General features: G+C 39.7%; 1 protein-coding gene and 1 long non-coding RNA gene across 2 annotated transcripts in view; both read right to left on the bottom strand.

The window, feature by feature from the left end:
- Nucleotides 1-18,960, bottom strand: part of fut8b (fucosyltransferase 8b (alpha (1,6) fucosyltransferase)) — a gene marked incomplete at its 3' end in the record, with an annotated part of 111,829 nt that extends 92,869 nt beyond the window's left edge. Inside the window, 1 exon segment of the mRNA XM_024291702.2 lies at nt 18,756-18,960.
- Nucleotides 18,961-19,037: 77 nt separating this feature from the next.
- Nucleotides 19,038-24,210, bottom strand: LOC112158187. The gene is made up of 3 exons (XR_002921267.2): nt 22,249-24,210; nt 20,864-20,956; nt 19,038-19,703 (listed from the first exon to the last, which is right to left on the bottom strand). It is a non-coding gene; the product is annotated as an uncharacterized LOC112158187 (long non-coding RNA).
- Nucleotides 24,211-25,177: the final 967 nt, after the last annotated feature.

The following is a 25,177-nucleotide window of genomic DNA, read 5'->3' as shown; positions in this document are numbered from 1 at the left end:
TATATATATATATATATATATTTGTGAACCAATTAATATATTGGCCAGAAAAACAAAATACAGCCTTTTTTTTAGTGTATAGTCAGCGTATTAGATTTAGCAATCAGCTTTTCGAAGACATTGATTTCTACACTTTAAAGGAGATCCTCACCTTCATGGTCATCAAATTTTAAATCACACCTTGTAATGGGTGTTTGTTTAGTCTGACCCGTACAGCAAAAGTCAGATGCTTAATTGAATCTGCGGCCATTTAATTATTAGAATATATTGCCTCCTAATTGCTTTGCCATTGAAATGTTGAAGGGTAAAAGAACACTTGCCAGGATTTTCGTAAAGCTTAGAAGTGACGTTTTTTATACAGGTTTGAGTAAAATAGTATTTTCTCTAGTCATTTTATTCCCAACAATTATCTTTCAAGGTTTGCTTTTCTATGCCAAAGAAGACATAAAGCATGTAAATGTGTGAACTGTGTATTCTAGATAAAAAAATAATTGTATGCTACTAAATAAAATCTTTAGTTTGATAAATCAAACCGTCCAGATCTACAGTTACATTTTTTGTTTTGTTTTATGCATGCATACCTAGACTGATAGGTGGCTGGTTTGCATCAAACTGGAACTCATATTGTAGCCCTTGGGCTATTTAACCACTCTCCCTGCTTCCACAGTAATATATGTTGTTTGTTTGCTGAATCTGTGCGAGCCGGCAGCATTAACCTTATGCAGCCAAGCATAGCCAGCGCTGGACACACCCTCCATCAACGACAGCGGGAGAACAAAGTGCTGGACTGCCAGAGACGCGGTGCAACAAATCCATAGCATTCACAGAAAGTGAGGGTGTGGAAGGGGGTTATCTGGCAACGGTACATGATAGGATTTGATAAACAGCAGGGGTCAGGAAGCAGTTCAGAGCAGCATTTATCGGGACGAGGCGCTGGGTTTCACCTAAGAGGAGTTGGGCAAGAACTGACGGGGTAACAGGAATTTTTTTTTTGGTCTTTGCTGTAAGAGATAAGGAAAGATAAGAAACATAAGAGGAAGAATCTATTCAAAGTAAAGGAATGCAGTTCCTTCAGGGAGCAACAGACCAGAACAGACAGAAAATAAAACAAACTTGACTTATTGCAGGAATGTACCACGTATAATGACAAAAAGTCTAATTTTGAAAATGCACTGTATTGGACAGAACATTGGAAAATGAAACTTGAACAAAAAATGAGTCTTTTCGCAGTATATAATGGGCTTCATCTGAGTGAATAGAGTTTGGGCCTCAAAGGACAAAAACTAGAGCCTTTGTTTCAACTAACAGTTCAATTATCAAGCAGCTAATGGCTTGGTAAATATAATAGGTTAATAACTCAGCAAGCATGATCAATCATTTGATTGTCACTATGGAAAAATTTCCAATTAACGCACATGTTCAGGGTACACTATTGTGAATGTGTGTGCACCTGTGTCTGTGTGTACTGTACCAACAGTCGGTAAGTAATCAACTTCTGGATGTGCATATTAAATATTTGAGTTTTCTGAGCGTAAGTTGGTAGTTCTTTCATGTTTCCAAAGGGTTTAGGGTAAGACAGAGCATCACTGGTGACCGCATTCCTGGTGCAATGTTTGTAAGTGTGTAGAATTGAACTAAGGGAGTTTGTGGAGGACGGTTTGCATGTTCACAATTTGTAGACGATGGTTCCCATTGCAAAGACATTTTATTAAAGACCCCATCTGATGATTGCTTTTAACACGTTCCTGTAAATGTTTCTGATGATGGAGAAATCGTTTTAGAAAATTATGTTACAAATGGTGCTTCTGAGTGTGTTTCTGTCCAAATCTATGTGACCCAAAAAAAAAAGTATTTGTGACGAAGAAAATTTGTTGGGCGGGCCACAAGTTCCCTGCTCCCAGCTCTTAGCAAAAGGAAGGGGACAGGGTTGGTTCGCAACAACAGTCCCGCCCACAAATCCGAGGGGAATTTTCGATTAAGTAAAGCAGGGATGTCCAAAGTCAGTCCTCGAGGCCCGGTGTCCTACATGTTTTCCAACGAACCAACCAGGTATTGAAGCTGGAGGCCGACCCTCGAGGACAGACTTTGGACACCCCTGAAGTACAGTATAGCCACACTACAAAAATTATCCATCCATCTTCTTCAGCTTATCTGGGACCGGGTCATGGGGGCAGCGGTCTAAGCAAAGACGCCCAGACTTCCCTTTCCCCGGCCACTTCCTCCAGTTCTTCTGGGGGGACCCGAAGGTGTTCCCAGGCCTACCGAGAGACGGTATGTCCTAGGACTTGCCTAGGGGCCTCTGCCCAGTGGGACATGCTCAGAAAATCTCCCCGGGGAGGCATCTGGACCAGAAGTGGCTATACTCCAAGCTCTCTCCGGGTAACTGAGCTTCTCACCCCATCTCTAAGGGAGCGGCCAGCCACCCTCTGGAGGAAGCTCATTTCAGCCACTTGTAGTCGGGATCTCGTTCTTTCGGTCACGACCCAGAGCTCATAACCATAAGTGAACACTGGAACGAATATGCACCGGTAAATTGAGAGCTTCGCTTTCTGGCTTAGCTGTCTTTTCACCACAACTGACCCGTAAAGCATAACGGATAATGCCAGATGCCACTCCAAATCGCCGGTCGATCTCCCACTCTGATCTTCCCTCACTTGTGAACAAGACCCCAAGATATTGAAACTCTTGCCACTTGAGGTAGGAGCACCCCACCCTCTGAGAGAGGACAAACTATCTTTCTCTGGTCAAAAAACTATGCTGTCCTAGAAAAAGACAAAAACTCTGATCTTGGCTAAAAACGTCATAATAATACTTAAAAGACCACTTGGAATGCTTTTGAAATAGATTAGAAGAAGTATTTAATAATCTGATTAATGCAAACTCAGTTAAAAACGTTTAAGCATAGGTTTAGAACCCAAAGATAGAGTAGTTGTTGTGATTATACAGTAGAGAACATGCTCAGATTTCCAGCACTATTAGACCAAGGCTCTGTAGCTCAAGTCTAAAAAACATTTGGAAAACGACCTTGCAAATGTGGATTTTACTACCACCTGAGCCAGAGAAAACTGTACTGTTTGACAGGGTAAGCGTGGGATTTTTTAAATTCATGCGGAGGCATTTTATTTTGAAAACAAATTAACTAATACAGAATTATTCCAAACATGGCAGCACCACAGAGAAACTATGTGTTGACATAAGCTCAAAGAGGTACAAACAGATCCAGTAACCTCTGAGAGGGAAGTTCGTGTCCGGCGTCCGCTGTAGTCCTGCTGGGTCACATATGTCACCCGCTTCCAGGGCCAGCTCCATGCCCCTCGCCCTGCTCCATCACTGACTCACTTCTAAACACCTCTACTGTGGCAGCAAAAAATGAAGAGGCTTGCAATTTTGATGATTTTTCCACTTTAAAAAAATTCAACCACAGGTCACACAATAAAAACAGGGCATCAAAGCAGTTCCCGAGATTAAACAGGAGAAATGCCACCCAAAGCTAGTGGCTATGTAATGGTCTTGCCAGGTACTGACCTTGCAAGCTACACTGAATTAAACAGCGTTGGCTGACGGGTTGGTAGCCTTAACAAGCTAATGAGCTTGGAAGAAAGCCTAGCAAAGAATAACATACCGAGATAATGTCAGCCACTGGAAGTAGTGTGAAACCACGATCCCATAAAATAAATGGAACAAAGGAGCGTCTGTGTGTTTGTGTCTGTGTGTGTGGTGAGAGTATAAGCCTCATGCTTAATGGTCAAAGGATCCCCTTGCATTGGTGTGGTATCTTTTTTAGAGAAGGCCTGAAAATTCCTTTTGCACGCCTCACCACTTGTTTGCTCGAAAAGCCCAGAATGCTTTACCACAGGAATCCTCCATGGAGATTGCTGATGCGTCTCTTGCTCCCTCATAGAGATACACTGAATGTGCCCACCCACACATCACTGACATTTCTTTCAGCCCGCCGTCAAATTGCCACGCATATTAGAGAAGCACTTCGAAGGGCACTTTTTATTATTCCCCCTGATCTCGTGTGCTTTTAGGGTCAGTAGCTCATTCCACCCTTCCCTTTGTCCTTTCCCTCTTTCACTTCTCTGGTTCTCCCATGCACCCCATTCTCAGGAGAACCCCCTTCTGCAGACAGAGCAGAAACCCCCTGAAGTCTAACCCCACTGTCCCTCTCACCAACCAACTTGCCCCTTGTTAAACAAACCCAGTCCGGTTTTGGAAACCACATAAATATTGATGTTTAAGATTTGCAATCAATAAATTTCAAGTCCAAGAGTAAGTTTTAAAATTATTCATATAAAGTAAAAAAATATATATTTATCTACGTACATCTACATTAAAAAAAAAAAAGTGATTTTCTAATGTTTATAGATTTGTTTTATTAACTATCAAGTCCACAAATGCGCAAACATTAGCAATTTTTGGGGCCCCATTGGTTGTAGGTCCATAGAAAAATGGAACGGACCAATTATGGTGGAGCCACTGTTGACACACAATGAAGCCTGTTGATTGGCGGACGGGCCATCCAATCCATTCATCCATCTTCTTCTGCTCATCCGAGACCAGGTCGCGGGAGCAGCAGTCTAAGCAAGATGCTCTGACTGCTTTCTCCCCGGCCACTTCCTCCAGCCCCTCTGGGGGGACCCCGAGGCGTCCCCAGACCAATCGAGAAACGTAGTCTTTCCAGTGTGTCCTGGGTCTTCCCCGGGGCCTTGCCCAGTGGGACAGGCCTGGAACACCTCTCCAGGGAGACGTCCAGGAGGCATCTGGACCAGATGCCTGAGCCATCTCAACTGGCTCCTCTCAAAGCAGAAGGTCATTATGACAAAAGTAAGCACTAAAAGTGTTATTCTCTTTCCGACTGTATTCCTGTTCATCCCTCACAATCTTCTCTCAAACAACGTCAAATGCTTTTTATGAAATACCAAAAACCAAGTGGAAAAAAAATGAGATGCTGGATGACCTCCAATGTTGATAGCTTTCGTTTTGCTGTAGTCGCACTACTATGAGGCAAAGACACACAATAGATTGACACCCTTCATGTACCATGATAGTCCTTTGAGTGGAAAGTTCAGCTGAATTCCCTGGACCATTCTAGACCGACAGGACCGGACCGGACCACTCAGTGGAAGCAAGGCAATGGATTCTGTTTTTGTCAGTTAAAAAACTGGTGGCTGAGCTGATGTAGAGTTAAAGAAGTACTATTAGGCAAAGTGGAACAACAGTTACCTCCATGGTGGCTTGCAGACAATATAAGAAAATAACAAAACCTACATGGAATTTATGACCTTGGTTGTTGTTAAGTCATCATGATTGTCCTAATTCTTGTCTGAATCACTCCTGGTGTTATCCATGACTTATCCTGTTTGTCCTGCTACATTTTCCGTGGCATTCCTGACTGATCACAAGAACATTCCCAGGCATGCCTGCAGATAATACGCAGAGATTCCTAGTATTGTTTCACAGATCAACAATAAACACACTTTTTTCATGTCTGATGCAGAAAGTAGCCCAAAATGGTGACGATTTGCTTCCAAAACCACACCCTGACCTTATCTGCTCTCTCGTGGACACAAGCCTCTATTAAATGAAACAGTTTGTGCTATAAGTTTTTCCAATACATTTTAGATAACGACTTTTTGTGACCATACAGATTGAAGTAGCTCTAAAATAACCATAAAATAGAATAGAAAAAACACTCAATGCCCCCTTTAAATGTATGTGAGGATCTAGCTCCAGGACACAGACGTCCACAGTCAGAATCAGGCTTTGCAAATTAAGTCTTTAATATTGGTTTAACAGACACCTCCCATGCAGTGTCATTGGAAAGTGAAGCACCACAGTGGTAGGTGTGGTTGTACAGGCTTTTTTCTGGATGTGAAGTATTAACTTGAATTAAGTCAGTCTGACAAACTTCAGACATTAGGCACTGCTATTACTCAGCTAGATTACATTTCAACTTGAAACTGTTTCTCATACTGATTCTTTGCGAGGATAAATCAATTCCAGCACAGAATGATGGAAAAGCAAACTTGCTTGACAAACCCCTCTCCACTTTGACAGATCCCTGAAGTTAAAGTTAAGTTCACTTTGGCCTTTTGAAGTTTCGGACCAGCAAACTTTAGACAGGGTTCTCAGCTGCTACGATGATTATCTTCCTGGGTGTAGGGGCAAATAAGAGTTCACAAGTTTGAAGGCACTGCCACAGGCAAAATGTGGGAGCCCAGTCGGTCTAATCTCTGTTAATACAAGCTTGGCAGACAAACGAACACAAATTACTCGGTCCAGCGTCAGCTGAATTAAAGAAAAGCCTTTTTTTCCTGTTTATATGTTAATCCACACACAATGATTATCTGTGGGGCAATGTTGCCACGGTGATAAACATAGCTCAAGAATGACTCAATTAGGCCATAAATTGCCGAAGGAGAGCAAAGACCAAGTGAGGCGGACAATGCTCCTGTGATTGAGGAAGATTTTGTAGAATCAGCTGGGGGTTTGAATTGCCTTTCAAAAACAGTAAAATGGGGGGTGGGATTACAGATGAAGGCTGGCTCTAATGATACAAAAAAAACTACCCCCATATAACATGGAGAGTAGAAGATTAATGCTGCTGATGTAATTTGCTCCTGATTATGGACTTGTTAACAGCTAAAGATGGAATCCCTTACAGTTCTGTAAGTTTGCCTGACGGAGCCTTGAAAAGTACAGAAAAATTATCAAGAGGTTTGTTCTAATTGTGAAGAGCTTCAAGACCGCTATAGCAACAGATTCATCAAGAATAATTATTTGTTTCACGAGTCAAAATGAGGAGGGAAACCTCTTTAAAGCCACCTATTAAGTTAATATACTGACTTCTAGTGCTGCCATAAATAATTATTTTAATAGTCGACTAATCACCGATTATTTTTTCAGATTAGTTGACTAATCGGGTCATGCGCAAACTGGATGGTAAAGCACACATCTTCACCATCATTAGTTTTAAACTAACTAAAACTGATATATATAGCATTACCTGCGATAATGCTAATGTGAATGCTGTAAGCTGAAATGCTGATAGCTAAAGATGCTGAAATTGATAGCTAAAATCACAGAAGCTAATAGCTGAAATTGCTGACGCTAATGTAGAAAACACTGAAGCTGATAGCCCGCTAAAATATGAGTTAAATGCGAAATTAGCCTAAAAAATGGAAAAAAGCCTAGGTTAGCAAAAATAGCTAGCATGTAGCTGAAATATTAGCCTAACTACAAAATAGCACAAAAGACTGAAGAAAAGCCCAAGTTAGCCAAAACAGCTAGCATGCAGCTGAAAAATCGGCTAAATTCCAAAATAACCACAAAAAAAATGAAAACAATCCTAAACTAGCAAAATAGCTAGCATGCAGACGAAATATTGTAAAACTCCAAATTAACCTAAAAAACGGAAAAATTCCTAAATTAGTCAAAACAGCTAGCATGTAGATGAAATATTAGTTAAACTCCAAATTAGCCTAAAAAAATGAAAAATTCCTATATTAGTCAAAGCAGCTAGCATGTAGATGAAATATGAGCTAAACTCCAAAATAGTTTAAACCTAATAAATGCCAAAATAGTCCAAAAAGCAAGCAGAATGGCATAATAACTTTCAAATTTACTACACTCCGACTTCATACAATATAAAGTATCGACTAATTGACAATTAAATTAGTCGTCAACTGTTTTAATAGTCGATTAGTCACGGCAGCCCAACTGACTTCAATGCTTTACTGCGGTGAAATAAAAAAAGATCCTTTTTCCAGTTTTTTGAGGGGATGTCCAGCAGCTATTCCACATTTAAAAACCTGCAAAAGTATGGCGGGCATAGCACAACCGTTTCCTGGACCCCTGTCAAATTCTAAAACACGCGGTAGGCTTCCCACTGGTTCGGCTAAACTCACCGCTGTCCTGCAAGTCTCCGTTACTCTCCTGCAGTTTGTTGGAACGATGATTCATCACTTTTTGGAAATGTGGTCAGTTGCTTGCACTTGCACTCTTTTGTCTCCTCGGCCCATCTGTCTCCAGCTCCGCAGCATAATGGGTCTTTGACTGCAGTGTCATCACACCGAGTCCTGTTAGGGGCTCTTAAATCTCGGTGGCATGTTGTTAATGCTCTCCCAGACCTCAGCTAAAAATCAAGGACTGCAGTTATGATGATGATTACCCAAAGAAATGAAGTTAGTAGTACAGTATAAGTACACTAAGAGCAGGCGGTTGCCCTGTTTGATGCAACTCGCTTGAGACTGAAATTAAAAACAACACAGATGCATGTGACTTCAACCTAATTTATCAGGAAGTTGGCCAAAAGTAAATACCACAAATTCCATTCTAACAAGTCCTAAGTGAGGAATGTGAAACATTAAAGAACTTGCAATGGTAATAGAATAATGCTGACAGGGTTAAATAAAGCTAAAACAAGGTGGTGAGGATGTACGAGAAGCTTTGCAGAGTAGATAAAAATAGGACTAAAACGAAGGAAGTGATGAGTTATCCAATCTGGCAATCAACAATAAAACTTATTTTCAAATTAATCACACTCTTGAAATAATTCTCCCCTCTTAACTATAAGATGTTGCTCGCCAGTGCCTGCCAAAAATAGTAATAATAACGTCACCCTCCGCTGTATCAATAAGTGGGCCGATGCAAAACGAGATAAGATGGATAATCAAAGCAATAAAGATAATTCACACACTACAACCAAATGCATAACTCAAGGAGGACCGTTCTAAAACAATGTTTGCTGAAATATGCAAAGCACATAAAAAAGGGGATATAATGTAAAAAATATGGCTCAAATTTAATTTTTATTAAAAATCAAAGCACAAATAAGACAATAGTGCTGCTGGGTTATATGGAAAAAATTGTAAATCATGATATAGATTATTCTATATCACAATAACGATATATATCACGATATACCACAAGAAAGTATATTCTCAGCTATTCTCAGAAAAAAATTGTATATCATGATATAGATTATTTTATCACAATAACGATATATATCACGATATACCACAAGAAAGTATATTTTCAGTTATTCTCTGAAAAAAATTGTATATCACGATATAGATTATTTTTTATCACAATATCAATATATATCATGATACACCACAAGAAAGTATATTCTCAGCTATTCTCTGAAAAAAATTGTATATCATGATATAGATTATTTTATCACAATATCAATATATATCACGATACACCACAAAAAAAGTATATTTTCAGTTATTCTCTGAAAAAATGGGTAAAAATGTCCCTTACATTTTCTCTGACTATTTTTTCAAGTAACATGTTACTGAATTGTAACAAATGGGAAACATTTTTTTAAGTGCGTAACGGTTTTAGGTTTCTTAGTAAGAAAACACATTTTTGCACAAAAGTTCAACAAATAAAAACAATAGAAGAGAAATTGCCCAATAGTCACTTTTCTATTGCCCACACGATATATATCGTCATATCAACCAGCACTACAAGACCATAGTGTCTTTTTTAACTACAGCTTATTTTAAGAGAATAAGGTACTAAAAAAGTAAAACAAAAAATCTGTGCTAGAATAGCAGAAAGTATGATTTTTCTTTAAAGAAATGCCACTTTTTTTAAAACAGCTGAACATTACTTGAATGAAATGTCCATGAAATATAATAAAACATCCATCTGCCAAACATATATCTATAATGTGCAACCACTAACACAGGCATTAAGAAGTCAATATATAATCAATAACTGAAACACCAAGAATGAGACTTTTATGGGCAATAAACCCGCTTAACGTCAGAAAAAAAGACTGATGACAGCAGAGAACTCCAACAGGAGAAAACACAAATATCTTTTAAAAGCAGCGCCTCTTGGAATTGCTTCAAGTTACATCTATTTAATTAATAAAGCCTTTAAATCCACTCTACCAATTCACAGTGACTGCAATAAAAGTCAAAACATGCTGATGTACTGCTTCGTCTCCGTTGTGCAGATCTAGTAGCTTCGCTTTTTAATCTGTGGGTGAGCGAACTTCATTAAAGGCAACTCACTGAGAGACTTCCAGTACAAAAAAGTTATTTAAATCTGTATAATCTAATCAGTTTATTCAATTATTTAAAAATCAGCCCTCTTCTCTACTTCAGTCCACTTGTTCAGCTGTGAGATAAAAGCCACAGAAAGTCCTACACAACTAATAGTTGTTGACTTGCGATGAACAATTATTCCTGTAGATAAATGTTGAAAAAACCTGTTTTTCTCTCTAATGGAAGTACCCGTCTCCTTGATTTCATAATGTCAGGACTTCAATGTTTCTTTAGAAGTAGATGTTTTATTGACTTATAGACTTGAGACTAACGTGTAGGTGCTAGTTCATGGATCAGGCTAGAATCATGGTCAGATTCAGGGATAGTTTTAGGCATTTGGATCTGAGATTTACGGTTTCATTTCTGCGAAAGGGAAACTTGAATTTAGCATTTATGTATTTACAAACAAAGTCTGTGAACTTCTTTTGGGTGATGCTTGCTGGAAGTCATGCATTATATATTATTTTACCAGTGTCAGTATATCATTTATTAAAATAATGATGTTTTTAGCTTTTTAATGTATGGAATAAAGGACTTACAAGAAATATTTGTTTGCTACTTTAAAACATTTTCATTCGTTTATCTATATTAGCTCTTTATTTTCCGTATTCAATTGTTCATTTCTATTTTCTAAGACTATAAGCCACAAGAGTTAGGAGATGGAATAAAATAATTCCTTCCTAATGGATGGAAATGGCATCAACATTGAGAGACGCTAATGCAGTTTTAGATAACATGAATCTGGATAAAACTGAATCATGGGTGGCTGTTCCAGCTCCAACAGCCACAGCTGACCACACAATCCAACCTGGATGTGGAGGTCACAGGGACGAACTTACCCCTTCAGGAAAAAACTGTGTTAACTCAGATGTCGACCTGCCCGCTTCAACACACACGATAACATACCCTGCAGGAAGCTGGTTGGAAATGAACGCCAAAAATAACCTTCCGCCTGGAAGCAAGATAATGCACACCTGTCATTATTGTCCGGATTCATCTTCCAGGGAGCTTCAGTCTGAACCCTCCTTCTGATCAGCGGAGAGGATCTCATGCAGTTTTTTTCAATCATGCAAAGTTGAGAAGTGGGACAACTTTTTAACTCAAGTGCGGGAAACACCTTCTCTCTACTAATGAGGGTGTTCACACTTGGCAACCAGCACCAGTCCCAATGTGTTTGTCCCCAAAACACAGTTTGTTTGGCCAGAGTGATTGCTCGTTTCCATGCTCAGACGCAGTTAACTGCATATCTGTGAAAGAGTTCTGGTATGTCAAAGAGAGTGTGTTATTTAGATGTCACCGGCGATATCTTGAAATATTAAAGCAGTGGTCCCGGTACTGGTCCGTGGATCCCTTGCCACCGGGCCGCGGAAGAACTAATAAATTATACACATTCTTTTTTTTTTGTTTATGAGATGGAAATCTTTTATTTTGAAAATCAACCAAATTCTCTCGATTAGCTTGAGTGCTAAAAGAAAAAAAAGTTGCACGTGGAACCTCTCTTTCCACAGACAGAATAACAGGCGATTCCCACTTGCTTTTTTACGATTTTTACGATTCCATGCCTGTTTGCAAAGAGATGTGACTTTCCCGAACACAACTAATCTTTTGAACGGTCATAGAAATGCTCAAACAAGCTCATCCATCCAGATGCACATTTCAGAGAAGTGGTGAACGTGACTCATGCAAATACTTCTATAGAAAAAAAAGGGAGAGTTGCGCGGCGTGTTCAAGTAAGCGCGTGCAGGGGGAGGGGCGAACGGTCGTAGTCATGAGTTATGAGTTCTTCTGATTAGTAACAAATGTTTTTGTGTCAAAATGTTTCACTTGAAGGTTTTTTATGGAGCTTCAAAGTAGTCTAGTTTCCGATTGAGCATTTAGCTTGAAGAGTTGGGTTCAGGACGGTTCTCTAAAAACTTGACGTGAACTATATCTGCTTTAAAAAGATGGACCACAGGGGAAAGTTCAAAATGTGCATTTAACTCTTTTCCCAAACCACCTTCATTTTTTGTTGGATAATGTGAAATTGGAAAAAGAAAACCCCTGTAGGGGTGTCCCCAAATATTGATATTGCGATATATTGCAATATTTAGTCCTACGATTGATTCTCGGTAGGTTCTCACCAAGTATCAATCATTTATTTTCATTTGAAGAGGCACTAAAACGTTATAGTCTTCATGCTTTGGTGAGACGTTCCATTGGATGTAGATATGGGGTGCGCGTTGCAAGACTGGCTGTCGTGAGCACCAATGTGCCTGGTAGCTACTTGAATTATTTAACTTTTGTTCTGTTGTTTACAACAATTTTGCACTGAGTAGTGGCACTGATGTTCATGTTTACTATTGTTAACACTGAATTTTACAAAAATAATTCCAATTCAATGGGTGTCTATGTTTGTCAAAGACATAGTATTACTGATTTTAGCAATGTTGTACAAAGCGTCTAAAAGCCGAAAGGAAAAGAAGAAGAAGAAGTACAAAGCGTCTACTATTTGTTGCACAAATAAAACAAGTTGTTTATTATGATTGTGTTCAATGTAAAAAAGAAATGGGTATATGTTTTCCCCAAAAATATGTTGTTCTATATAATTTGAGTTATTATAGATGATTTTACCAATTTCTCACAGTGTCGCGATATCATCGATATCGTGAGCCATGTATCGTATCGTATCGTAACGTACCCAGTGATTCCCAGCCCTATAGTGCTCTGGCATGGTTCAGTTCAGACTTCTAAATCTCGGCTGTGTTCCCATGTATGTGTCATACTCTTGTGTGTGTTTTTATACTGGTTGTATTAGACTGAACTAGAGCTGTTGCCGCGGTAATCCTAATGTCCAGCATCTGGCTCTTTCCTTTAATATGGCTTTGGTTCGAGATAGGAGGAGTGAGAAAGTAAGATATCTGAGCATCTATGCCTGAAGCTGTGCAGCTGTCGCAATTACTACCACTCTCATCTCTCCTAATTTTCACTCCATTGCCATCTGCCTCTTCTGAACTCCAAACCTTTGTTCCCTGTATGTGTGGATGCCACCAGTGTCTTTGCGTAGACTCTCCTAAAGACCAAAGTGAACTCACTTCCTGTCTGAGTTAGATGTTGCACAGTGTCACTTCCTAAGACTCAGGAGGCACACTATCTTTTCTGGCATTCGAGAATGTTTTTAGCAGCAACTTCGAATCCCTCCAGCCCTCCGTGCTTGCTCTGATCCCGGCCTGAGCTGGGGACTCACAGGGGCTAAAAGGCTCTTTGATGGGCTGTGGGTACTGGTAAAAGGGATTTTGTGGGTATGTGAGAGGTTTTGGGAGTGCTGTTTGTGTCGCCACACAGAATCTCTAAGCAACTTTAGATGAGCTAAAAATTGTCACTGTAAGTCATGCCTGAATTCTGCTCTACAGACAGTGAATGCTAGAAAACCTTTTTTCCCCTTGTCTCATTTTGGCAGTTTCTGCATTCCGAGAGTCCCGTGTGTAAAACAGATACTAGATTTATAAATAGAAAGTGCAGAAAAGATGAAAAGGGAAGAAACCAAGTGCTGCATGTGGAAAGGTACATGCATATTTCTGGACAGCTCCAATGAGCTGAAAATAAATAAAACTTATGACCATGCTCAAGGTGCAATAATAACTTTGTATCTTGCTTGATGCTTGTGCAGGAAATGCTAACTCCCTATTTGCTGGGCCCAGCGGAACCAGGGGATTAGACAATTTGAGGCAAACTTCGGGTCTCAAATTGGTCACAACCAATTCGAGAGCTGGACCGAGTGAGAGTGACGTCATCTATAAAAATGGCTTACTGTTAGGAGTCAGCACTCTGACTCCCCCTCTGGTCACCGGCAGGAACCATCTCCAGAGTACTGACTGCACTACATCTCCCAACAACCCCAGCACACAGTTCCTGGATGCTGCTCAGCTGTCTCCAATCTGACAATCACCCACCTGCTTCGTAAGCAGCACACAGAGCCTCACTCAGTGCGAAGTATTGTTTGTGCCACCCTGCTTACATTACTGAGCGTTTCCATCTGGACCTGATCTTCTGTGTACCTGACCCTGCTTTATCTCTGATTCCTTGCTGCCTGCCCTGACCCTCGCCCAGACTCTGACATATCTACTCTTTTCTTGGATGATCCCACGCTTGTGATTGACCTCTGCCCGTCTGACCCTGATTTAGCTTTGTGGACTTTTAGCTGTGCTTAGTTCCTGTCTGAACCTGCTGCACATGGAACCAGCTGTCTGCCCGTTTATGACATTTACATCCGGTGTTCCAACGATCTATTGCACCTTGTGAGATTTTCTTAGCTGTTGCACAAAATTATAGTTATAACCATCCAATTTCATTAGTTGCATTAAGCCTGTAACAACCACAAGATTGAACAAAATGCAGCCTAACGTCACCAAAATGTCAAAAATAGTTTATGCTAATCACTAGATTAAGGTAGCACAGATTTATAGGCAGTCTGACAAAACTGATTGGCCAGTTTTTAACTTGTAACAAAGAAAAATGTAAAATAAAAGTTAGGATTAGCAAAAACATCTTAAAAAATGAAAGCAGAACAAGAATGGTAATCCCGACAAATATATTGACTGAGTAATAGCTGTTTATTTCTCAATAGATTTTGGCTTCTTGGAACCAGTTCCTGTTTGTAACCCAAGGGGGAAGGGGGTCACTCAGTCCAGTTCTCATATAGTTAATGGTCACAACAGAAAAATAGCCAACCCTTGGAGCTGCCCAACCTAATATTCACTTAAAGATCTGCCAAACCCGACAAAGACACAAGATCCAAACTCAATGGAGATCCAATCTGATACCAGTCAGACATTTAGACAGCCAAACAACAGGACGGTGCTTCTGGACCCTTTCTCCTTTTCCTGTTGGAGAATACTATCCACCTTGATCAAGCTAAAGCCGGCCGGTCCACTGCTCTCCATGGAAACCTGCCTCACGCTTGCCCTGTGATTGGCTCTTACATTCACTAGAAAGACACTCTGCCTTACAATACAGATAATAATGGCACTCTGGCAGGGTGACGGCAGGAGAGGACGGATGCAGAAAGGTCTCTTTTTTTTTGCTGCAGATCTTGCCCTTTAGAGACACTGCATCCTGCAGATGTAAGAAAAGAAAGTAGACGCGTTCTGCAGGTGGTTGGCACAAATCCCTAAGGATGAAAACGTTATGAATCTTTAAGGAAATGAGTGTTTTTATACATCCCACTAGGGTTTTCTAAGAACACATGAAAAATGTCAACACGGGTCATGTAGAGATTGCTTAGTGAACCGAGTTCTTGAAGCAGCTATTTTTTTATTTCAAATCCAAAAGCAGGAAGTGTTGAATCGATTCATATATAATGTTTTCTGTGCTTTTTTTACCCCCAAAACACAAACTACAAAAGGTAAAAGCGTCTTTCAATAGCTTCTGCTCCATTTACTTTGTGTGGAGCGGAAATATCTTGCACAGAGATTAGCAAAACCAACACAACAATGCAACAACACAAGTCTTCTTTTGAAGAGATGCTGGAAAAATTGGAAGATGTCCTAAAATTTTGTGCTGATTTTTTCTCCCTCGTAGATGGATTCAGGTTTTTATCCTCATCTGCTTGGATTTTTTCCTAAAAAAAGAGTCTATCTAGGACGGCAAAGGGGAAAGGGGATGTATAAACAGTACACCAAAGCCAATATCAAGCATTATACACACACTGTACACTGAGCCAAAACACTGTGATGCTTGAAATTAGAATGGCTTTTCATGCAAACAGAGGCACTTGCTGTGCAGGTGACAGGCTGGTATTGCAGTCGGAAGTGAAATGAAAAACAAATCCGACTGCTATTTTAAATAAAACTCCACTTGGCAGCGGCTTGCTGCACAGGAAAAAACAAACAAGCACAGAAAACGGTGCTCACCGCGCGAGGAACAAATTCATTTCGGGAACAGGTTAAACTATTAAGCGAGTCACCAGCCGGTTTGCTCACCGTGCCGCATCGAACGTCTCTGGCAGAGCAACACTAATATGTTTAATGAACTCATTAGTCAAAAAATTAAGACAGACAGGAGTGTGAGGTGTGCAAGGTGGAAGCGCAGAGGGCGAAGAGACAGGGTGGGAGATGAAATGAAGTACGTTAGCGGGGGTCTCCTGCATTAAAGATGCACTATCATGCGTCTCAGCTTCAACGCGGAAGTTTAAAAGTGTGAGACTCACCGGGAAATTTTACATAAAGAAAGCGGTTAATGCAGATTTCGAGGGTCACTTTGAGTGTTATCACCACTATTTGGCTCATCAGAACTTCACAGCCCTTGAATGAACTAACCCCCCCTCTCAAAGTAATTATTTGCATTTGTCTGATATGAAGGAGTCGACCCATGGCTATGCTCGGTCCAAAAACGACAAAAGCCTCTGATCAAAGCGTTTTGTTGCCAAGCAGTGAGTCACTTCGCTTTATGTTAAATAATTGGCCTCTGACAGTTGGAAGGGGATCCAATTCGAACCGACGTCGATCTGAGGCAGCAGAGTGGCGCTCACTGGAAGGCAGAGTCCCCCCACCACCCCAACACCCTCTCCGCCGCCACCGCCACAGGAATAGCTGCTGTCGCTGCAACATACACCACTGTTTACTAATTCATGAATGGATTAAGGCTACTAATTTAATCAGGTCTGCTCTCCTGGTTACTAAAGCAGACTGGATAAGATAATTGTGAATGGCAAATTTGTGGAATTTTAAACATTTTTTGTGGAATTTTTCTAAAGATAGAAGACATAAATTAAGAATTTTGGTGAACGAGAAATGTAATTTAAAAAAGATTGTGTTTGTGATGTAAAAACTAAAATGGGCGGGAAACTCCGCCCCATTCTGATGCACCCACTTGGCGACCGTTTGTCTTTGACCCGGTCAGTGGCCTTGTGGTAGAGTGTCCGCCCTGAGTGTCCCAGTCATACCAAAGACTCTAAAAATGGGACGCAGGGCCTTGTTGTTTGACACTCAGCATTAAGTGGGTTGGACTAATCGCCAAATTGTTCCAGAGTGCGGCTGGGGATGGGTCAAATGCAAAGAACAAATTTCACACATCTAGGTGTGTGATAACTGATGAGACTTTAACGTTCTTTCCAATCAGGCTCAACATTGTTGTTGAACCGATGAGGGGCTGTAAGCTAGCGGGAGAGAGTGTAAACCACATGTGTCAAAGTCAAGGCCCAGTGACCGGATCCGGCCCGCGGGTGATTATACCCGGCCCGCCAGATCATTTTATTTTCTTGTTATTAAATTATTAGGTGTGTGAAATTCGTTCTCCACATTTGACCCATCCCTTGAGAGAGGGGTGAGCTCCAGACACAGCCGCATTCGGTAACCTTTTGCTGGTTTAACCCCCCAATCCAATCCCTTAATGCTGAGTGTCAAGCAGGGAGGCATTGGGTCCCATTTTTAGTCTTTGGCTGGGATTTGAAACCAATCTCAGGGTGGACACTCTACCACAAGGCCACTAAGCTGGTTAATGGCCCAATGTTATTCCCAACTTGTCGCATATTGACATCTGGTTGAGGACCCCACCACGTCAAAAATGTACCTTTTTTAGGTGTCCCCCAACTCGTCGTTTTTTGAAGAGGGAATCAGGAGTCCCCAACCTCTGGGCCGCAAATCAGTCCTGGTCCGGTAGCGGGACGCGGAACCGGTATCCTAGCCCTAACCTTAACTGAACTGGTTTCGGACCCGTACCAAGGTTTGGTCCCCGTTAAAAAAATTACATTTTTAAAGTCTTAAACATGTAGTTTTTTGTGTTCAATAAATGTTTATCCCGTTTGGCCCATGACATCAGGTGTGTTTTGGATTTTGGCCCCCTGTGCGATTGAGTTCGACACCCCTGGAGTAAACAGATGGATGATGAGAAATGGGGATGGGCCAACAGGCCCACCAACAACTCAGATGCATATTTTTATAGGAACTACTGCTCCTTTACAGAAACTATGTTCTAGAAAACACGTTTTTCCTAATTTTAAATAATAAAAAACGCTTAAATTAGATCAGATGATTGGAGTTCAATGCATGTTTTAGGAACTTCCTCACTTTTCCAAACATCTTCTGGAAGCAGAGGCCCCTCCAGCAGATGCATTTATCCATGCAAATCTAAGGATCCGTTTGCTCAGATTTCAGCTGCGGCTTACTGCATGGTAGCCACGCCTCCATAAACTCTCACCTGACACCAGAGATCATTACCAGGTAATTCCTGTGAACGGAAGCAGAAGTATGCGCTTTTTGTCTCATAAAACAATAAATGGTGGTCAGGAGAGCTTCACAGCCCGTCTAGGATGTCGGTTTCACCCTCATTTCTGGTATGAACTCAAGCAAAAACACAAAGCACATGCTGATAGCACAGGAGCTCAGCTGATGCCACTCGGAGATATCCCCCTCCTCATCGTCCAGGTAACGGTGCAGCAGCACCGACAAATGTTTATCTTTAGCCTTCAAACTTGCTCACGCAGGAAGAGCGGAAAGCTCCACCAAACCACATCCCGGTGATCAGCACACCGAGCCGTCTAACGGCGCCGGAAAGCAGCAGAAATCCCCGCATACCGTGACCGCTGTGTGGGAACAGTGATCTCATCAGCGACGCAGTCAACAGGCCGGGCTGGAGCGGGGTAATGAGCGGGCTCGGGAGCCGCCGCTTCTGCGTCTGGATTGGCGCTCCACAGCGGGGCTTGTTGTCACCTACCTCGGTCTGACTTTCCGGCCTCCAGAGGCATCCGAGCGGGGATGCGGGACGCTGGGACGGAGGGCGCAGGCAGCCGAGGATTGTGGCTCCGAGAAGGGCTGCAGCGGAAACAGGAACTCGGGGAGCGGGAGTCTGAATACGGCAATCAAAGCTGCTCTGTGGGGTTCTGTTGAATGGCCGGTGTCAACACAAACGCGCCGACGAGGAGAGTAGGCAGTACCGCATCCGGTTAGGGTTTTTCAAAATAAAAGAGTAGTACGCTTTTGAGAAACTTTTTTAAATATAATTTATTGTAGTTCCATGTTAAGCACATAATATACACTCCAATTAAATTACAATAAATAGCTACGTTTATATTATTTAACATATTCTAAACCAGAATCGAATATAATATTTACTTGTTTATGACTTCCGTTTTTTACTAACTGTTATAATTTTATCTTGACACCGAAAATTAATCTTAAACATTTATTTGTGTTTGCGTGGCATCAAATAATTCCACTCTGTGTTTTAAAATCTATACATTCAGAAATTGGCGTTTTATTTTGAAGTCTCGCCATTTCGTTTCCTGTTGTTGCGGCTTCCGCTCGTTAGCTTTTTTTCCGGCTGATGCAGATCCTGCTGCAAGTCTGCGGAAGTTGCAGCGCGCGCCCTAGCGGCCGGTGTTTGTACTGCAGCCAGACAAGTAAACACACATCCAGATGTAGCTTCAACCCACACGTGCGCGCGGCTCTGCTCGACCTCTTGACTTTCTTCCAGAATTGATCGAGGTCGCTTCCTCCTGACGCATCCCGCCTCCATCCTGTGGATCCACCTCATGTCCTACTTCACTGCATCCATGAACCTCCTCTTTGGTCCTCCTCCAGGCCTCTTACAGCAGCATCCTTTTACTAACACTGATCCTCTCCATTTTTTCTCTGATTCCTCCAATTGTTGGAGTGACAAATCCTGAAGTGATGAAATAATCTATTAGTGTACAAAAGTATTTTCATATTACAGTAAAATTAATTGATTTATAAACTTTCCATGTCCTTAAATGTCAAAACAACAAAAGAATAGCATCTCTTCCATCCTCAACAATGAACTGCACCTGTTTTCAGAAATGTTGTTAAGCAAACCACATGATTTTGTGTAAGCCAGTGCCTTTCAACAGTCTTTCAGGTAGTAATTTGGCGCCCTTACAATTTACAGTGGTTACAACTTTGTGTTATTCCACCCCCTCACACAATTTAACTTACAATAGGTTTAAATGTGCTGCTGCGTCTGACATGTCTATCTCGTGTCACAAGGAGCTGAATCACAATAACTCCCTCCCACCCACATTTGTTAGGTGGTGTGAGCGCCAACGCTGCAAAAGCAGCACCATCAAGTGGAGCAAAGGGTATTGTGCAACTTCTGTGCTGACAGAGGAGAAAAAAAGTCTAATTTTTATGTTCTGCTGTCAAATTTATTGTATTATTAACACCATATTTCACTTTTGGGATTTAGTCAAAATCAAAAGAAAAGCTCATAATTGTTTCAATTTATCTTTTTATCTCTGAAAACTTAAATCAGTCAAAAATGTTCAGTATTTTTGCAATTTTTTCTGTCAGAATTTTTATTGGAAATTAAATAGATGTATTTTTGGTGTATTTTTCTGTGTTTTTTAGAGTTATTTTGACTTCTACCCAATAATTCTGACTTTATATTTAAAATTGTATCCCTAAAATGCATTTTTTAACCAAAAAAAGATACATTTATTTAAAAAAATCTTCTCAGTTAATTTAAAAATTATTTTGTATCATCGTGCTTTTATTTGTTTTATTTTTTTTTTTTGGTTTGTGTATGTAAAGTGTCCTTAAGTTTTCTGAAAAGTGCTTTCAAATAAAACAAATTATGATTCTTTTGATTTTTAACTGAATCTACTGCTTTTAAAATACAAAATGTACTATTTATTTCTATTTTTCTAATGCCATTTTTTAACCAGATGGGGAATTTAACAGTTTCTCTTGTGTTTCTATGTAAACAATGAATATAAATAAAGCACAAACAAGTCCACACAAATATACAGAAGCAACGCTGTTTTGAATAGTCAATTTTTCCTCTTTCCCCTTTTTTTGACTGCTGACCTTTTCAAATGGTGTAGTTTCTGAAGTGGAACATGTGACCTTTGTGTGGAGTTTGGTAAAGCTGAAAACACGTGTGCCTCTTGTTTACAGATCCTGTGACAAAAAACAGGAAAAAAAACATGCCTTTAATCTAATCATGTATCATTACAAGCCAGAGCATAAAAAACAGCATTTGAAAATGAATCTGTGCAAGAAAAATACAACAATTCAAGCAAAACGTGTTTGAAGAGCATCCAGTGATGTTAAAGACCCACTATGATAATCTTTGGATCCATTTTAAAGGCATCTTTTAACTATGATTTTGACATTTTTAGCTAAAATAGGGGGGGGAAATGGTTTTCTAGGACGAAGTTTCTCTCTTGATTCCCAGAAATTTGAATAATTAACACTAATATATGTCCTCCATCATCAGAAAAATGCTTAAAAAACATCATAAATGTTTTCAGAGTGAGTCTTTACGTAAAAATTGCATAAAACTTTAAAAAACACAATTGAATATCATCTTAAGGAGATTTTTGGACATAACTTCTCTTAAGAAACTACATTTCTACTGACAATAACACTCATTTCAATTTCATGGTCCTAAATTGTGGAATAGTTTGCTTTAGGATCTGAGAGTTTCTGCCTCTTTAGAGATTTTTAAATGTAAATTAAAGACAAATCTTTTCAAATTAGCTTTAACATACATCATTTAATCAACTTATTTATTTATATTTTGGGCTTATAAGTATTTCATGGCTTTTTTGGTTTATCATTTTTATGTTTGTACCTTGTTTGTCTTTTAATTCTGTGGAGCCCCTCATCAAATTTTACCCATAGCGTTGCATTTATTTATTTTATAAAGTTATGTAAGTCTTTTATCTAATGCATCTTTTGATTTTTATTGTTTTAACTAATATTTTAATCTATGCAGTGCCTCCTCAAATTTTAGCCACAGCGTTTCCGCTAGTTTCTATTTACTATTTTTACGTCTGTTTTATTATTGCTTCTTTTACGTACTGTGTCCTATTACTTCTTAGGTTTTAACTAATACGGCAATATTGATAAGAAGTACTGTATAAATAAACTGATTGATTAAAAAAAAGGGGCAATTATTTTCTGACAGTTAAAGTGACTTTTAACGGTACTCTGTTAGCAGCATTACCTGTAAACTATAAAAATACAATGAAAACTTTTAAATTTAAATTTAATTTTGAATACAATATTCCTCCTCTCAGCCTTTTGGAATGACTTCTTTTAAATTCATGAGAGCTATCAAGCCAGAAGCTGTGATTTTTTAAGATTCAGGTTGACATATATCAACAGGTAAAGGCATAAACATATAAAGACACAGGGAAATGTTTCAAAGAAAGAAGACTTTAAGTTCAAGTGTCGACTTAATGCACCTGATCCTCCACAGGAATGGAGCAGATTTTGAGGAACAGACCATTTCAGTTCCTGATTGGCTGGACAACGTTGATCCAGGTACTCAGCAGTGGGTGAGGAGAAGGAAAATCCTGGAAAAAGTAAAAAACCCTGAAGGTGTAGGTTATTTAGACGCTGTTGAAAAGTTTTGAAGGCTAACCGTGAAATAAACTTGGATTCTGTTTCTTAGATCTTTCATTTCATGTTATCTGTCCATCCATACCTGTCCATTGTGTCTCTCTGGTAAAAGAAAAAAAGGTTTTAGGTTTAAAAAGTAACTGTAAAGTAAAAAAAAACTCCAACTTTATTCAACTCATTCGCAAACAGTTGCAAGAAAATGTGTATCCCTCCGCTGAGGTTTCTGACTATGTTCTCCATCAATCCTTCATCCATCCAAACCAAAAGACAACAGAAAATCAATTGAGGTCAATAAGCAAAAGGTGCAATTTCATGGATTGTAATTTTTTCTGTTGGATCAAAAAATACAGTAAGGCTCACTTAGTTAAGCTCTGATTAGTTGATTAGATTTGTGAATTTATGCCTGAGATTAACCACAAAATGATGAAATTAACTATATTTTTCTTTATTTCTGCTGACTTTTGCTTTGAAAGAAAGTCATGTGGCCATAAATCATTACATATTTTGAAAAAAGTCAATTCCTTTTTGTGGCATCATAACAGTCACTATGTGATAAATACAAATCAGTTTTTTGTTTTTCTAAAAAGTTAAGTAAGACTTTGTGGCTCTTCCTGAGTCGGCGAGAAATCCGCCCGAATGGCTCCAAGTATTTATGGCTACAGACCATCGATCTACGCCAGGGATGGGAAAACTGGCCATATGCAGGCCGTTAAACTATGTAATCTGGCCCACCAAACAGGAATAAATCATATTGATAATCCTTAAAAAATAATTCATGTAAAGGAAATGTTATAGTCGAGCCGGGGGGATTATATAAGTTCGCTTCCTCTTACTTCTTTTTAAGCAATTTTTTGATTGCTGGAAATTTTTCAAATCAAAAATCTAATTAATAATGTATTATTTTGCCCTGTAATTCTGATGTCTCTCCATAAATCACATTCAACAAATTAATTGATGTTTGTTTAGGTGCAGGAAGTTATTTTGAATTCATGTAGCGTTGAAAGATTTGTTGTTTTTCTGACGTTCATGTGTATTTTCTGGGTCAGACAGTAGTTTTTCTATTGTTGCAACACCACATAAATTGGTGATATTGGCACTAAGAACAAAAGCCACAGTTTTTTAACAGTTTTAAACTTTAAATTTGAAATTTTAATAAGAACTAAAGTATGTTTTTGTCCAGATTCCATATTATTTTTTTGTGGATTACCAAAACATGCCACAAATCTGCTCCTGATTCGGCATTCATGTCAGATTTTCAGCTTTTAGTCTTAAAGTTAGCCCACAGCTGTTCTAAGCTGTCAACAACATAATTCGATCAAATAAAATTATTTTTCTTCTTCTTAAACTGATTTAACGGCTTTTACCTTAACTTTAATTAAATATACATCATCACAATCAATTAATTGTATAATCCAAATTCTGGTTAAACATGGAGCTTTTGTTCATGTGGAATAAATATTAGATAAAATGGTAAAATACAGTAAATATTTCAGTTGCGCTCATGTTTTTGGTTGGATTTCAAATTGAAGCCAGAAAACTCTGCTGAACACTAGGTGGAGGCATGACATCACATTTGTGATGTTAATGGTGACTCCCTGCATCATGCTGGAGAAGCGTCCACATCTGCATAAATCACACTTCATCCTATGCAGATTCTTATTTGTCACGCACTCTCACATTCAGTCCCACACACACACACCTCCTGAAACGTTGACAAAAACATTGTAATCACTAGGTCAGACCCGTCGGTGCACCAGTAGGTGTCACTGAAGCTTCTCCACAGCAGAGGGAGATGAAGCAGCTCTGACTGCAGTTTTTACCTCTATCTCCCGGTAATCTCGCTGTTCCCGGCCACCATCATCTGCCTGATCATCATCATTTTTCAAGTCACATGGCATAAAAGCGCGCTGACGGTAGCGTCTGCTGCAAAGGTAGAAGGGATTTGGAGGTACAGACTCTATACAGAAGTGCACTCACTGTTGAAAAGGACAAACCGCCTCCACATATACTGCAGACCAAAGCCTGTGTTGACTGAGTGACTCAAAGGCGACCTTGTTAGAGACTGATACAACGCTGAAATTACTTAGCAACCCAACGTGCATGATGTGAGACGGAATAAAGCTGCCACATAGCAGCTTTCTCTGAAGACCAGACCACACTGATGCTCGCCACTGATGTCTTTGGGAAGAGGACACGACACTAAACCTGAAAAAACGACAAGAAAGAGCATAAGTGAGGAGCTGAGGCTCCAAACAAACACCAGATGATCAGCGCATCTTCTGCCCCTGCCTCCACCAGCTCTCCAAGAGCACCAGCTTTTGTTTTCTGTTTATGACTCACACAAGAATGTAATCACAAAAATGACATACAATTTGCAGTCTGCAATTTTACAGAACAGATTGGATGAAACATAAAGGGGAATTACCGGGATACGTATCTGCTTCGTGGAATTCCAGAGATAATCTACAAAGAGAACTACATAAAGGGTATAACATATAAATCTGTGTATCATTTGCTCATTTGTTTATTCAACTTAAAATCAAAAATGAAAAAACAAATCGTTTTTCATTTTTTATTTTAACTTGAAAAACAAAGGAACAAGTGATCCACAGATTCATATAACCAGTGTCTTGATAAAGACCCACTCAGATGAAAATTGTGTTAACATGTTTTTTGTAGCATTTTTGGACAATGAAAAGGTCAATTAAGCACAAAAATGAATTTCCAAGTATTTCTTTATTCAAATCAATGAGAATCAAGAGCAGACAAAAA

This window comes from Oryzias melastigma, linkage group LG24 (genome assembly GCF_002922805.2).
Source record: "Oryzias melastigma strain HK-1 linkage group LG24, ASM292280v2, whole genome shotgun sequence".
Lineage (NCBI taxonomy): Eukaryota > Metazoa > Chordata > Actinopteri > Beloniformes > Adrianichthyidae > Oryzias > Oryzias melastigma.
This window is presented reverse-complemented; position numbering and strand designations above follow the sequence as displayed.